This window comes from Cygnus atratus, chromosome 4 (assembly GCF_013377495.2).
Source record: "Cygnus atratus isolate AKBS03 ecotype Queensland, Australia chromosome 4, CAtr_DNAZoo_HiC_assembly, whole genome shotgun sequence".
NCBI lineage: Eukaryota > Metazoa > Chordata > Aves > Anseriformes > Anatidae > Cygnus > Cygnus atratus.
In genome coordinates, this window is record NC_066365.1 from 36,841,120 (window position 1) to 36,856,629 (window position 15,510).

Below are 15,510 nucleotides of genomic sequence, written 5' to 3' on the forward strand. Positions count from 1 at the left end.
GAATTCTGTTTTTGCCTTTCTTTTTATCTTCTTATGCCAACTGAAGCTTGTCTGATTATTTATTCATACTTGAATTTCTCATTTCATAAGGATTGATGGTCCTGCACTTGAAAACTTGAGCATGGTGAAATAATGCTGCCGATTTGTACTAAAAAGGAGAAATTTGGAGGGTTTCAGTGTAGTTTTTGCTTGTTCAAGAGGTGCCATTTGAGCTAGTAACCCTCAAAATGTCTGCATGGCTCTGTTTCTAATGTTTCTGATGTTCATTGTTGAAAATCTACTTCTGACAGTTTGTAAAGAATGGTTGTCAGCTGTTTTGAGTGAGGATTGTTTAAAATTCTCACTTTTAGATAAAATAGCAGATCAGTAGAAAATACATATCTGTTTGATACCAGTTGGTGCATTAGTATTGACAAGAATATTGTAGAAAATCATCAGATATACTTGAGGGGAGGTAGAAGAATGTGATAAAATACAGGCTTGTATATGTAGCCAACACAGGTCCTGGAAAAAAAATATTTTCAAGCATTTTTACATACTACTCTGACCCTGGGTGTGACGCCAAAAAAATGTGATGTGTAAAAAATGGGAGAGACATGAGAGGTCTAGGCTGAAATGATCATATTTTCCTTCATGTTGCAGCCACTGTCATGGCAGTGAAAATAACTTCTGGAAATACTGGACTTGTGACCTTAGCCATAAATGACCCAGAAGTGGATTTTTAAACTCATCTTTTGTGGATTAGGTACTTGTTTCAGTTTGGGTCCTTTTATGGTCAAAATACTGGATCCAGCAAGGGGTGTGAGCAGCAAGGTTATAGACCCAGCTGTGATCTGTGGCCAGCCTGTCAGCTGGTGGGATATGACTTTCTCAAGCCTCCTTGGGTGCTGGCAAGGGCTGTTCAAAACAAGATGTTATTTTGTTCCTTCCAGTAATTGTTTTTAAATACATTTGAGGCTGATTTAAACTGTGACGGAAAGATTTTGCCACAATGCTACTGAAGGCTGAGATAGACTGGTCTCAGCTGTACCCTCTGAATGCTCCTGAAGCCAGCAGCTCCCCTGGTACATAACTACCCTTGTCCCACTGCTCTTTACAAGGTTCAGTACTGAGGTAGGGAAGAAAGGCCATGATGTGTCCTTTACACCCGCAGCTGTGTGGCCCAAATTGAGAAAAGCCAGCAGCCCGGTGTAAAGCCCAGCGTTAGGGGCAGTTCATGCTTTTCATCCCAGGATCTTGGCATGCCAAGAAGCAGTTCTTTTGGTTTGTCGTCAGTGGTAACAATGGTGTAGAGGCAGCCAGGGAGCACAAGAGCTGTAACTCTCCAGCCATGCTCTCCCCCTCCAGGTTTGTTTTGAGAGTTTGCAAAAGCATTAGTGTCCATCCAAACACATTTGTTCTTCATTTTCCACGTTCCCAGCTAAGTAACTGATTGAAAAAGCACAACAGGGCTGCAGATGCTTTATTTTGCCTTTATGCCCTCCCTTTTTTCCCTTGCCTGTGATGACATTGGGCAACAGTCCCTAACACCTGGCAATCCTGAAGGCTGACAGCAGAGTCCGTGGATGAGAAACTTGCACTAAGGCCAGTGGGTCTGTCCCAACACTCAGGTAATGAGGCAACAAACCACAGAGCTCCCAGAGCTCACTCACACATCATTGATATGTTGTAGCCAGGAATCTTCATCTGGATTTCTCATCTCACAGTGGAATACAGAACTTGAATATTAGTCAGTTGTAGGTGTGGAAGTTTACATGCTGTCATCACCACATCCAAAGTGGTACAATTTGCAGTAGTTCCCAGAAGCAGAGCCATTTGGTCTCTTTTTGTAGTGGAGCTCACAGCAAAGATGAGCTCCTTGGAATCAGCCCCAGCTTCCAACCATCAGTGCTGGGAATTTGTACCTCTAGCTGGCATATGTGGCTTTGAGGCTGTTCAGGCACTCTGAAAAGTAGAGCTTAGCATCTCAGGCAGCCTGAACTCTAAGCCAGTGAAAGGGAGCATCCAGAACCACCGTACAATTGTGGTATGAAACCAAATGCTAACTAAATCAGAGGCCAACTGTAGGCTAAATAGCTGGGTCATAGCTGTCATATAGTTGGGATTTAATAGGCATTGCAACTGCATATTGTATTCATGCTTTGTATTTCTTATTTCCAGAATCCTCATAGTTACACAAGGCTAAGCATGCCCTTTCTGTGAACTATCCTGCCTGGGAATTTATATGTGCTGACACTGATTGCTCCTAGGAATTTTTGCTGAAGTTACTAGATTCTGGCCTCTTTACGCAGCATTGGTGACAGGAACATACTCCGAGGCTGAATCTGTGCTAGAAGTTTTTCTTCCTCTTGTTACTGAGTCTCTGTAGACTGCCTCCAATGCAGACTTGACATGGCAGCCTGTACCCAGCACCACAAGCACCCATCTTTGCATCCCTTCTTTTTCCTGGCAATGTTCAGTGGTCCATGACATAAGGGACTTGCTGCTTCTTCCCACCCATTTCTGCAATACTTTTTGCTTAATTGCTGTTGCATCCTTTTGGTTTGTTGATTAATCATTCTGGTATTGTTTTCTTGGTTTGGTTTTAATTTCCCTTTCCAGCGAGCATTCAGAGCCAGAAGGGCTCCCACAGTGTGTCTGGAGGGAGGATATTTCCAGAGTACTGTTCACATCGGGTGAAATTCTGTCTCCATTGAAATCTGGTGGCAAAGCTCCCACCTACTTCAGTGAGAACGGTTTTTCATTTCTGGAACTCGGACGGTGCTTTTCTTTTTATTTCTGTGAGTGTGCTCAGCAGACATTTCCTCTTCTCTCCCTCCCTTTTTCTCCCCATGCTCCTGAACAGATAATGGCTTCCAAAGGACCCTTGGCAATGTGGTGTGCTGCAAACATCTGGATGGTCTTCACATGGGGGGGCCTGTCCCTAGGGTTCCTTGCTAAACCAAGCTTCTTCTGTGTAGTAGCACTGAGCACTAAAAAAATGGATGAGCAGTACCTCTCAGCTGGCTTCTACCGAGATCCAAGCCCTCATCAAGTCCCGTGGGCATGTCTACAGGCCAAAGACTGTTCAGTATGTAGTCTTAGTGACTGCTTTGTGGTGGGATTTCATGCAGGATGCTGCGATAGCATCTTAAAATGTGGTATTTCTGTAATCAGTTGCTGAAAATGGATGGATGGAAAAAATGAAAAACTGGAATTGGGGGAAAAAAAGGAGCATGAAAAAATGAGTGAAATACATAAGAGTTCATCTCAGCAGAGTTTCCTGCTTTGACCTAATAGAGCAGGTCCAGAGGAGGGCAATGAAAATTACCAGAGGGCTGGAACACCTCTCCTATGGAGAGAGGCTGAGAGTTATGGTTGGCCTAGAGAAGAGAAGACTGGGGAGAACTTACTGCAGCCTTTCACTATATAAAGGGCACCTACAAGGAAGATGGAGGGAGACTCTTGGGTATGTAGTAACAGGACAAGGGATAATGGTTTTAAACTAAAAGAAGGTAGACTTAGATTATGTATAAGGAAGAAGTTCTTTACTGTGAGGGTGAGGCACTGGCACAGGTTGCCCAGAGAAGCTGTGGATGCCCCATCCCTGGAGGTGTTCAAGGCCAGGCTGGATGGGGCTTTGGGCAACCTGGTCTGGTGGGAGGTGTCCCTGCCCATAGCAGGGGAGGTAGAACTAGATGGTCTATAAGGTCCCTTCGAACTCAAACCATTTGATGATTCTATGACTCTATTAATTTTCAACTTTCAAGACGATATGAAAGAAGATAATCTAAAGATATTTTTCCCCAGTAATGCATCATAGCAATTTGTGCTGCCCAATTTTTTAGTACTGAGTTATACAAAATGTCAGTATAACATCTTTGAAAAATCCAGCATGGGTGGAATTTCCTGCTTTACAGACATTGTGAGTGTGAGCTAGACTAAGGCTTAACTTGGCTAAGGTCTGAACTTGAAGAGGTTATGAGCTGCACCAGCTTTGGAGGAGTGGAAGGTGGATTTGGGATTTGATACTTAGCAATATTATTTGGGTCAGGCTCAGCCAGGATTGAATGATATGGTTTAAAAATGTAGTTCACTGGGAAAGTAGCATCTAAATGCTTTAAAAGTTTTGTGACACTTGCAAGAGAAAAAGTAGATTTTTTTTTCATCTTTTATAGCATCTATGATCATTAATGTCCCTCAACCCATGTAGTATTTGATAATCTCTGCAGTAGATAATAGGCACTGACTGAGTCTTTGCTCTGTGTTGGTAAATACCCCTAGATTTTCAATTTAGACAAGCTTTTATCCTCTCTTCAGTGTGATGTCCTGTCATTACTGCGTGAGGCCTCAGAAATCCGACCAGCACTGTCTCTGTAGTTGGAGTAAAATTCATAAATAATTATACTGCAAAGATGGGCAGAGGTTTTAATATGAAAAACCACAAACTCTCCCCAAAGGTGTCTCATTACCTGGAAAGTCTGCTGAGTTTGGCAGGCTGTAGAGCAGCATTGGTAGTCCAGGGAGTATCAGCAGTTCCTTTTCTGCCTCCCATTTTGTTCCTTCCATAAAACCCTGCTGACAAGTAGCTTGTCATGACTGTTAGGACACTTTCAAGTGTCTTCGATAGCTTTTCATTAAATCTATTAATATAACTTCTCACGTAATTATTTTGATCTGTGTATGTCTAAAATGTCTTTGTGAAGAATAATCAGCCTTTGGAAGAGGATGAAAGTGCATGATAAGAGTCTGATCCACTGTTGTCTTACCACCACTTGACTGTTCTTCTTTGCTATTAATAGGGTTTTATTAAGCAGAAGTAAAGGGGGAGGAAAAGGTGGGAAAAGTCCCTAGACAGTAGTTAATACTGAAAGTTATTAACACTTGCATTAGCACCTAACACAATCCTGGAGACAGAATACTGGTGGGACCTAGTTAAAGACTGAGCAGATTGGGTCCCATGTGCCTGGGGTATGACATAAATCCTGGTGACTCTATTAAAAGCTCGTGCGGGTGTTGCACCAAATAGTTATCATGGACTGAAAATTCCGGTGAGCTGAGGTCCTACATTTATTTTGAGACTCACACCAGTGCCAACATAGCACTGGTGGTTTGGAAGGCCAGCAGTGGTTTGAAAGGGTCACCAGGTGAAACATAGCTGGCACTAAAAATGTTTTCTGCATTGTTATGTATACCTTAAAGACTCCTGCCAGGCTATGTGAGTGGATAGTGAAGTTTTTCGGTTATAAAACTACTCTTCCTTTCCATAAGTTGAGACATGAAATTCAAAGCGTTTCTGTACAGCAAATAGCAGAAAGATGTTCAAAATGCAGCGAAACAAAGACCAATTTAAAATCTTTTTTTTTTTGGTTTGGTTTTCTGTTTCACATCTGTTATGTACATTGTCACTGGATATAGAGCAAGCAGGAAACTATGTTTTTTTCCAAATGTCTTTTATTCCCCTTAGACACGCTGAGCTGTCCCTGTGGCGTTATCAGGGTGCAGAGTAGGTACATGTGGTAGTGACTCCATCTCAGCCTACAAGACTTGTGCTTCTCTCCTGCAGAAAGCCACGGGGCAGTGGTAGAGGAAGATGCTGGCCCAGACTTGGTTTCTGGAAGAGGGTGATGGTCTTTGCCCAGTGGTTTAGACATAATTGTGAGAAAAATCAGCATCCCATCATGAGGTCTGTGAAATGCTGGGGCAACAAGTTTTTAAATCATTTCAAAAACAGTTCTGTGGCAGCTGTGCAGCCAAGGCTGGGGAGGCTAAGAAGTAAATAACGTACTTCAGTAGTGAAGGCTCCCATTTATATGTCTCTGCATACCATTGCTGTGGCAGCTACCAGCTTGCCTCTGTCACAGATTACTTATTTCTGCCTCTGTGTTACCCTTCTACTGTGCAGTTATGTTGCGAGCCCAGTCCAGAAGCTAACCATTTTTTCCTGGGTTATTTTCCATTTGGATCAGTTCCCTGATGCAAAAGTAGTTGTGCCAGTACAATGGGAGGAAAGAAATGTGGAGTACAAGAGAAGAGAGGACCGAATAAGCCAGCTATAACAATGCTATTGCCAAAAACAAGCTCAGTATCTCAGAAGTACAGCTAGACCCTACACAGCTGTCTGTTTTGCACAGAAATCAGAATAAACAAATAGGCAAAGTAAACAAGAAGTTTCAAATTTCATTTGAATTGTCACACCAGAGTATACAAGCATCTTGTTAATGGTGTCTGAATATGAAAGACATAAGGGATTTATTATCTATTATGATGAAACTCAATTAGTAAGGAAAAGTGCCATTGTAAAAATTGTGATGGCACACAAATATGTCCCTAGAAATACCATTTCCAATTGTTCTGCTCATGCATTATATGTGTACGGGGAGAACGGGATCTGAGGACTGGGATCGGGGTGAGGTAACTTATATCTTTATTTATACTTCACTGTCTCAGGCAGGCATCTAGATAAAACATTGAACAACAACGTGTTTAAAGAAAAATCAACAAACAATGTAGAGTCAAATGCAAATCTGAACTGCAGGGAGATAACTTAATACTAGTTGTTCTCTTTGATTTATTCTTGGAGAATGAAAGCCTTGCCTTGCAAGAGATGTTCAGCATTTTACATGCAATCTGCTTGATTATTTGGGATTCAATCTCAGTCTCTAATGTCTGTGGAGTTTTTGTTCTCATCAGTTTTTACACAAAAGCCTCCACTGAAGTCATCAGGAAGAGCTTGTTAAGTTACAATGTGCTACAGAGATTCTCAATCTTTTTTCTGATCAATTCAGGAACAAAGACAAATGGAAGACACAAGGGACCAGCTGGGATCAGTACCTGAAAGTAAGAATTAAGAAGTCAGACCAAGCAGCAACCCTGTAGCTGGGCAGGCAGAGAAAAGGCAGGCTTCCAGGGTCAGTCCTGCTGGTTGCTGCCGTTGTTTCAAGCAGATAAGCAAAGCAAAATTAATGCTTGAACGTACTGCACAGAACCCAGAAACCCCTGTCAGGGTCTACTGTAGCAGTCATTATATATACAGATAGTAATGGATGGAGCCACTTCTGAAAAATTCATGGGTTACATTGCATACATTAAATTATAATTATATTATAAATATATAATATATAATAAATATAATTATATATATAATATTATAAATATATAATATATATATTATAATTATAATTATAAATTATAATATATTAAATTATTATAATTATAATTATAATAAATTATAATTAAATTGTAATTATAAATTATAATAATTAAGTTATGATTAAATACAGAAAGCAAACAAATCTAATAGATTTAGTGGGGAAAGAAACGACAGTGAAAAGCCAGCTGTGCCTACGGGAGGGTGAAAGCATGAGGCTGAGATACTGGAGTGGCTCAGAGAAAGTAGTGCCGTATTTGCCACAGTCATCTTTGATGCTGCTTGCATCGCTTCATAATGGAACATACATTCGCTCCAGTGCTCTCATAGTGTCACGACAAGTTTGAAGGTGACTCAAATGAAGAAGTAAGCCAGGCAAAAGCTCTACTGATGTGCTGTTTCTAGTCATTGTGTTTTTCTCCTTATTCATCTAGGCTAGTCTGTGAACATGGAAGAAAATCACTTTGCACCTGGAAACCATCTGGTTTCTCACAAGCATTTAAGGGATCACAAGTGTGCCTGCACGTACATTTCGTGTGTTGTAACCAGCAGGTCTGAGTTTCCTTTAGAAACAGAGTAAGTGAAAGAGCTGTGCGTGTGCATGCCTGTGTGGTTTTGTTTGACAGATAAATAGTGTTTCAGGAGATATTTGGCCTGCAAGAAGCATCCAAAAGTGATGTTCTTTAAGTTTTCTCCAGATTCTCGTAGGGGCAGCAAAAAAAAAATATTAAAAAAATGGTAATCGTATTTGCTCATGGAAGGAGACCAGTCATGTCCTAGCGTGTTTTTGAGACAGCTCTTTCTTTTGTTACTTACCTCCAACTCCAGCTGAATTCAGGGTGCTTCAGGGATGCTTGAGGGTGACCCCAGCAGCCAGGTCAGTTCACCTAGATGTGAGAGTTCTCACTAAATCTTTAGGAACTGGACTCATCTCCTTGTGCTGGGTGTGGGCAATTTTAAGTGAAGATAGATCCTGAAGCTGATGCTTTGAAACTGATAGGCCAGGTGGAGAAACTGGCTTTGGGTGCCTATGGAAAACATGAATGACCAGAAGAAATGTAGGTAACAGGTCAAGCCCAACATCCGAAAGGAAATATCCCAGCTGCTGACCTGAGTATTAGGAAAGGATTTTCTCCTGCCTTGGGGTCTGGGGGGAAGAGAGAGGTGGGTAGGTCCTGATATTCTTAGATGCTGAAAATAGGACCACACAGTTGTTTTCCAGCCCAACTAGATGCCATCTTTGCCATTCTAGTGACAAGGTCAATATCCTGAGGAATACACTGAGGCTGTACTCAGCATAGTGCACAGTGGCATCAGAGCTGCATTAATGAATATCTGGGCTTCCAGAGTGCCCACGGAATATATGATGGAATATCCACTCAACTCGGTATGTTATTGTGACTATCTTTTGCAAGTGCAGACCTGTGACTGTTCTTTTCATTGTAATTCATATGAAACATATCTATCTGAGGCACTCAGAGAGCAGACAAGAACATACAGTCTGTTTTGACAGTAATTAAACCCTATGTTAATACAGATATTAATGTGCAAAAGAACTTACCTGGAGATCTCTGTGGCGAATTTCTGTTATGTTTGCCACTATCTCGGTAGCATAGTGCTGTAAGACAGTGAAGAGCCATATTCCTTCAGGGAAAATGCATTGAAAATGTATTGAACAAAGATACTACTAGCAAAGTCAGAGAAGCATAGCAGAATATGAAAAGCACTTAGCTGAAATAGCTTTATTAGATTGTAACATCTCAGTGAAAAAAAAAATAAATCACCCGAAAAAGGTTTCAGATCTGCCAGTTCCTTTTGCAGTTAGGTAAATACGGCAATATCTTCAGCTGCTAATATTACTTTGGAAGGCAGCCTCCAAATGTGATGTCAGGTACATATGACAAACCTTGCTTCAGGTTTTGCCTCATGTGCAGGCAATATTGAAGATGAGACATTGCTAAACTTTATTACTTCTTTATAATTGCTTTTTGAAAAGGTAGTGGCACCAGAAAATTGTCTTTCTGCGCATGAAAAGCTATCAGTCTGTAAGGCCAAAATAGTCTCAGAGTAGGATACTTTAGAAAAATGACCCTCTGCAACCTGCTCTGGGAGATGTAATGTGCATTCCCAGATGCTGAGCAGCTTGCAGCCTAAAGGTACACTTTAAAAGAAACACTTTTTAAGAAAAGCTGTGATAGGAAGACTATATTTTCAGTTGTTCACCCTCAAAAGTGCCTTGTTAAACTGCCGTAATGGCTGTATATTCCACAGGGTGGAAACAATTACATTTGTAGTAATTGTTTCTTCTGTCTTTTTAAAATTAATCCTAAAGTTTCTTTGTGATTATGATTGAAACATGCAAGTTCACTTTCCTTGGAAAAACAGAAAATACACTGTAAATTTATATTCAGCTTCTAAGAGCCCTCTTTTCAGACTACATAAATAATGTAACAATATTTTACCTTTAGTTTACAAAACAAAACTCCCAAGGTCTAAATAGTCTTCTGGAACCACCACTGCTTGAAGAGTAGAGTTGAAATTGAAGAATTTGGATAGAAAAGAAGGGCAGAAGGGGTTAAAGCTGAACTTAATTTCATAAAATGTTGACTCTGACTGCAGTAGTGTTCCCAGGAGAACTAATGAATCAGTGCAGAGGCATTTTCATTTTTTGAAGTTATATGGTTGGTTTCCAGGTTCCGAGACAGTCTTTGATATTTTAACTTTTCCAGGTTCCTATCAGTGCATATCTCTTTCTTCTACAACTCTGAAGAGTGTGAACACTCACAACTCAAAAGAAGTTGGAATAGGAGTATATATTCACAGCAAGATTGAAATGGACAGAATCATTTTATACAGAGAAACAGTGTTTGAAAATTGCTCTGTTGCAATTTGGAGATGTACTTGTAAAGAGTTAGGGAGGTCTTGATGTCCAAGTGACCTGATGACCATATTTTATTGTAATATTCCAGCTGCAGTTTGTCAGAACTTAAATTGACCTTCCCTTCCGCTGGTCTGAGAAGAAACTCCGGAAATGGATGTATCTGTCTTGGCCTTCTTCTTGTTCTCTTGAGCATTTCGGCAAAAATACATAGTGAAATCAATAGCTTGGAGGGGGGATTCTGATGCCAGAAGCTGTTCACCTGAAACTACATTGTGACTGCAAGCTTATTTGTAGGGAAATTTTAAACGGCCCTAGGTTTATGTAACCCAAGACCAGTTTCCTATTGATGTTCCTACTGGGTTTCCTACCAACCGACCACAGGCCCTCAAGGACAAGTCAACCTGGGTGCTAGGACTGAGGTGCCCTTCAGGCTGGATCTAGTGGCATTTAGGTGAGATTGTGTTAGTCTTACTGCTTATTGTCATGGTTGCCTCTCTCTGGGTTTTAATTGTCACATCTTGCATTTTGGAAGCAGCTAAGCAGAGCTAGCTTTGTTGTGATGTTACTTGTGTGAACTGAGAGCAAGGAAAGGAAAGAGGAGCTGGTCGAATAAGGAGAGAGAGTTTGCTTGTACACTTGCTTTAGGGTGATGAGACAAAACAGTTGGCCACACATATCAGGGAGTCAGATCAAGTTAAATTGTGCCATATCCTTGTTCATAAAGACTCATTTTAGTGAGGAAAGGGAGATGGGCAGGAAGGAGAAAGGGGGTTAATTAAATTAATTAAAAATCTTTAACTCAATATGCTTGTTAGTTTGGTTTCAGTTTATGTAAAGGCTGACTTTTTTCTTTAAATAAGTGATTTTTGTGGATGCGTTTTCAGACAAGATTCGAATGTAGCAGGCCTGGCCTGGCAGATCAAAGATTTATATTTTTTAATAGGAAAAAACAAACATGTTGAGCTGCTGCAGCATTGTCAAAGAAATGAAACTGTTGACCTTTTTCTTTATGAACACTTTTCTCAGTTGTTGTTCTGTACTCGTATGCTTTTATATGAAAGTGCATTAATATACACAGCCTAGCTTGTCAGGATGTTATCTAGTACACTAGCCCTGCTAAGAGAAGAGAACATTTTGGACATTTCTGTTCCAAGTACATGGTGGTTCTGTACATCTCTTAGCCATATTTTAATCCACGCTTCATGTGCCTGTGATGAGTTTAAATATACTTGGTTTTCTTTCCTTATAGAATGCTTTTGGTTACATCAAAAGTACTGCTAGGTCCTTTAAGCAAACTATGAAAGCACCTTAAAAGAGACACAAAGGACCTTAGTTTTTACTTTTCCAAAAATAGTAGGTTTGATGCAGTCTCCATACCTTTTTTTTCTGATTCCTAAACTAATGGAAAGAGCCACATTTCTCCCAAAGACAGCTCTGTATATACGAATTAAATGAGATTCAATTATTTAGGCTTACAGGCAGTCCTGGCAAGCATTTCTGCTGGATATTCTGGACTGTTTTCAGCTGTATAAGTCTACTATTCTCATCCTACTAGTACTCAATCTCAGTTATACAAGATTTATAGATTAAACCACCGCTGAGAGTGTCATACCCCGCCTGTCAGTCCATAGATGTCCACAGCAACTTGAGCCATTTTGCATCCCGTGCTAAATGCCAGCCCACAGCCTGGCACAAGTCACGTTCTGCTACAAATGCCCTGTGGCACACAGGGACCTTCATGGTATGTAAGCCATCTGAATAGTGGAAAGCTCTCATTTTAGGAAGTATGGAGTGCAAAAGTTCACATTTTGATAGGGAGAATGCAGGTTGTGACCGGGGGCAAATTCAGTCCTCAATCGGAGCAGAGATGGCCACAGCCATGGGTGGAAACTCTTGCTGATAGCAAAACTGTTGAGTAGGCTGCAGGAAAGATCAGAGCTGGAATAATTTCTGTTCAAAAACTGTATAATTACACCAGAATCTAAGACGTGTTGCAAGGTTTGATAGGTTTGTGAGGTTTAAAAGAAAGGAGTGTTAGTAGCTGAACTCATCTGTCATCAGAGGATGTAAAAAAAAAAAGTTTAATCTCTGTGGGTTGATGTTACATGACGGGTTCTTTTGAAAAGTAGGTGTGATAGCTTTTAACTGACATCTGGCTGCAGTTCTGCACTGACAAAGAGATGAAGTAAGAGGCTGGGGAGCTCATACAGTGAATGATACTAATTTCTAGCAAATCTGAAAGGGATTATATTGTGCAGCCACTACAATAGTGGAGAGTAGGCTCAACTACCCAGGACGTCCCTTGCAGAGTAAGTCTCCTAAGGCTTTGTCTTTAAGTAAAGAGAAATATTCCACATTTAAAAAAAAAATAAGTTGTTCTGCTGAAGCTGTTTTGAAGTATGATTTCTGTGCTATCTGCCCTTTCTTGCTATTATTGTCTTAAAACAACAGTGTCACTTAGACTCCAGAGAAGATGAAAAATCTGAAAACAGTGAAGCATTTCACATTACTTTAAAGGAGACATTTATGGAAGCTCCAGCAGTTGGTACTGACGCATCTTCGGTATTTGCCAGTGTTCAGTGAAGGACAGGGCTGTGCTCTCCGTGTGTGCACGAGGGTGGATGGGATACATGTACCTATCAAGAATGCATCTGAACACAGCACACTAGAAATGAAGTTTAGACTGTTCTCAGTTTGGGTAAAATTTCCTTATCTAAGGATTCTGTGAAACTGAATATTAAAGCTTTCTTGTAGAGTTTTTAAGTAGTCCTAGTGGCCTCAAAAGTATATAAAGACTGTAAGAAACTTGTAGGAAGGAAATTCAAATTAGAAGAATATGTTACTTTGAAAACATCTAGAATTTATTTTTTAAAAACTACTGCAATTTAAATGAAATTAAGGGCTGACACTTTTGCTTGTCACGTTATTTTTCTTCATTAAGAATGCACATATAAATGGATGAAATTGTTTCTTCTGTATGGAAGGCTGAATGTTCATGTTTTATTTAATCGATCATCCTATTAATTCTTTAGTGTTCTGTGCAGGCAAAAGCACTCGGTTAATCAATTGGACTGGCCTCTCCATGTATTCAGAAGAACGTCTGTTTACCTGCGTGCCCATCTCAGCATTGCAGAAATAGTACAGATATAGGGTATGGCTGTAGTCATCTTCAAGTTCTTACTTCATTCCAATGCCTGCGTCAGAGCTAGCTGCAGGACGTGGCATTGGGGCTGATGCCTTGTCTTCAGAAATGACTACGTCTTCCAGTACAAGGTGGAGCAGGGGGCTGGACCAGACACCCTCCAGAGGTCCCTCCCAACCTCAACCACTCTCTGAAGCTGGTGAGACTGAAAAGCACTCTCATTGCTTTTAGACAGGGGACCCCTTACAGAGTCACCGAGACACTGTGCAGTTGAGGCTCCATGGTTCTGTTCTGTTTTTTTCTCAAGAGATTTCTTCCACAGCCAAAGTGCACTTAAATCAATATTTATCTTTTGAGCTACAGTAAGTAGATAAGCCATGGCCTCTAACAAAATATATAATTGAGCTGTCCAATTCAAATCAGGTTAGACTGTCCTGTAGAGTTCAAGAACATATTTTCACTGGGTTGTTGTGCTGTTTCTGTGATGTATTCTCCATTTTTATGGACTTAAAGAATTGATCTTTAACCTGAGCAAACCACTTTGGTCAAATGTGTCCCAGTGTTTTGGGGGCATGTATCTGACAGTCCTACAGGGGCATGAGCGTATGGTGGGAGACTGGAGATGGTCAAATCCTGGAAGGCCACGTGTGGCTGGCAGAAGGCAAAACACTGCTTTCACTGCGTGGTGTCAGAGGAAAAGGCGGCAGCAGAGGAATCGTGACACAAAACGTTACAGTCTCTGTGTATGTCTGCTGTTTGTGGGCAGCCCTTGGGTAGTGCAGAGGTGCTGGACCTTGTGGGCGGATGACCACTGAATGCCATCCTAATCTGCCCACACTTGGCAGGCACAGCAGTCCCACAGCTGTGCCCTGCCTTAGGCACTGGAGCTGTTGGTACAGCAGAGCCAGCCCCATTCTCAGGCGTGTTGTTCCCTTATACTAGGAAGACTGTTTCCCCTTAAGGTAGAATTTACACTGTTAAAAGCTGTATTTTGCTTCATAGTAAAGATGACATCCCATACATCGGTTCTTCCACCATGACTGTGATTTGTTGGTGCTTTTTATTTCTCTTTTGGCTTCATTAGCATGTGCATTTTTTTCATATTTAATAAGAAGACATCCCTGGGTGAAGTTTTTATTATGGATGTTTTTAATGGATTGAAATTTCAGCCAAGGATCATCATCACCAGCATGGATGGTGAGAAAGTTACTTCTAGTGACACGCACAAAATTCAACAGCCCAGAAAGTGCTGGGCTAATGACTTGTCCCTTTATCCTGGAAATGTCCTGAGAACCCAGGTGGAACCTGTGGGAAAGAAGGCAGGAGACATAGTAGGAAAGATGATGTGCATGCATTTTATTCAAGTAATCCCACCACTGTTGGGCTTTTCAGCAATCTCCTTGTGTGTTTTCTCATTAAATCCTCTAATATACATGCACAGCCATTTTTGTGATGCCTTTGCATAGGGCTGTTTGTTGTAACTGCTCTTGAAAGTTCAGTCTATGATTCATCAGTGTGATGGCTTGCTAGTGACCTCGGGTTTTTGAGAGCTTATGCAGTAAGTGGTATTTAAAGAGGCAGATTTGAAAATCGTGCACATGCTGCCATGATGAGCAAGCTCAGCCAGACTAGCATGAGCTTGTTCAACCCCCTCATTCAAGAATTAACAGGAGTTCACTTTAAAGCAAGCTGTTGTTTTCTCTTACAGCTGTGTGCATACTTGTAGTTGAGGAAGCAGTTCATGGTGATTAAGCAGAAATGTTTTTTTCTGCTTGTCACAGCAGCCTACGTTTGACAACAAGTTCTCACAATTAATTGCCCCCATGCAGATTTTTGCTGGCTAGTAGCCACGTGTACATGAGCTGAAGTAAGAGTGAGAAGCTTCTGGCGTCCTTGAATAAAAGCTGCAATAAACTGATCTCTCTTAAAACAGCCTCACCAGATCTGGCTCTGCAGGCCCCCCTTTGATGTCGTAGTCTTGTGCCTTTGGTCTGCTTCTCCAAGCACTAAATCCCACTTCTCGTCTTCCCCTGAGTGCCAGAGGTGGCATTCCCAGGCATGCCATGGCTCTGGCTGCCTTTGCAGGATCCAACAGTGCCGAAACCATTAGGCACAGATCGTAGCGGTAGGCTGCAGTTTCCCCCAGGCCCCGCTCTGGACCAGCAGATGCTGCGGAGCCCCAGCCACCACCCAGCCACAGGCGCTCTGGGACAGGCTCTTCAGCTGCTGCAGCAGGGAGGAGGGTGCCCGTGGGGCGAGCATCCCTTTTCTCACTCCTTCCAGCCAGGAGCAGGGCACAGAGCAGCAGAGCACAACAGAGCTGCTGTGCAGGTGTGGTCAGTAGGGACCAGCAATGAG

General features: G+C 41.5%; 1 protein-coding gene across 6 annotated transcripts in view; it reads left to right on the plus strand.

Annotated features, from left to right (window-relative positions):
- Positions 1–15,510, plus strand: part of RNF150 (ring finger protein 150) — a 122,699-nt gene that overhangs the window by 88,922 nt on the left and 18,267 nt on the right. The gene's annotated exons all lie outside the window — the stretch shown is intronic.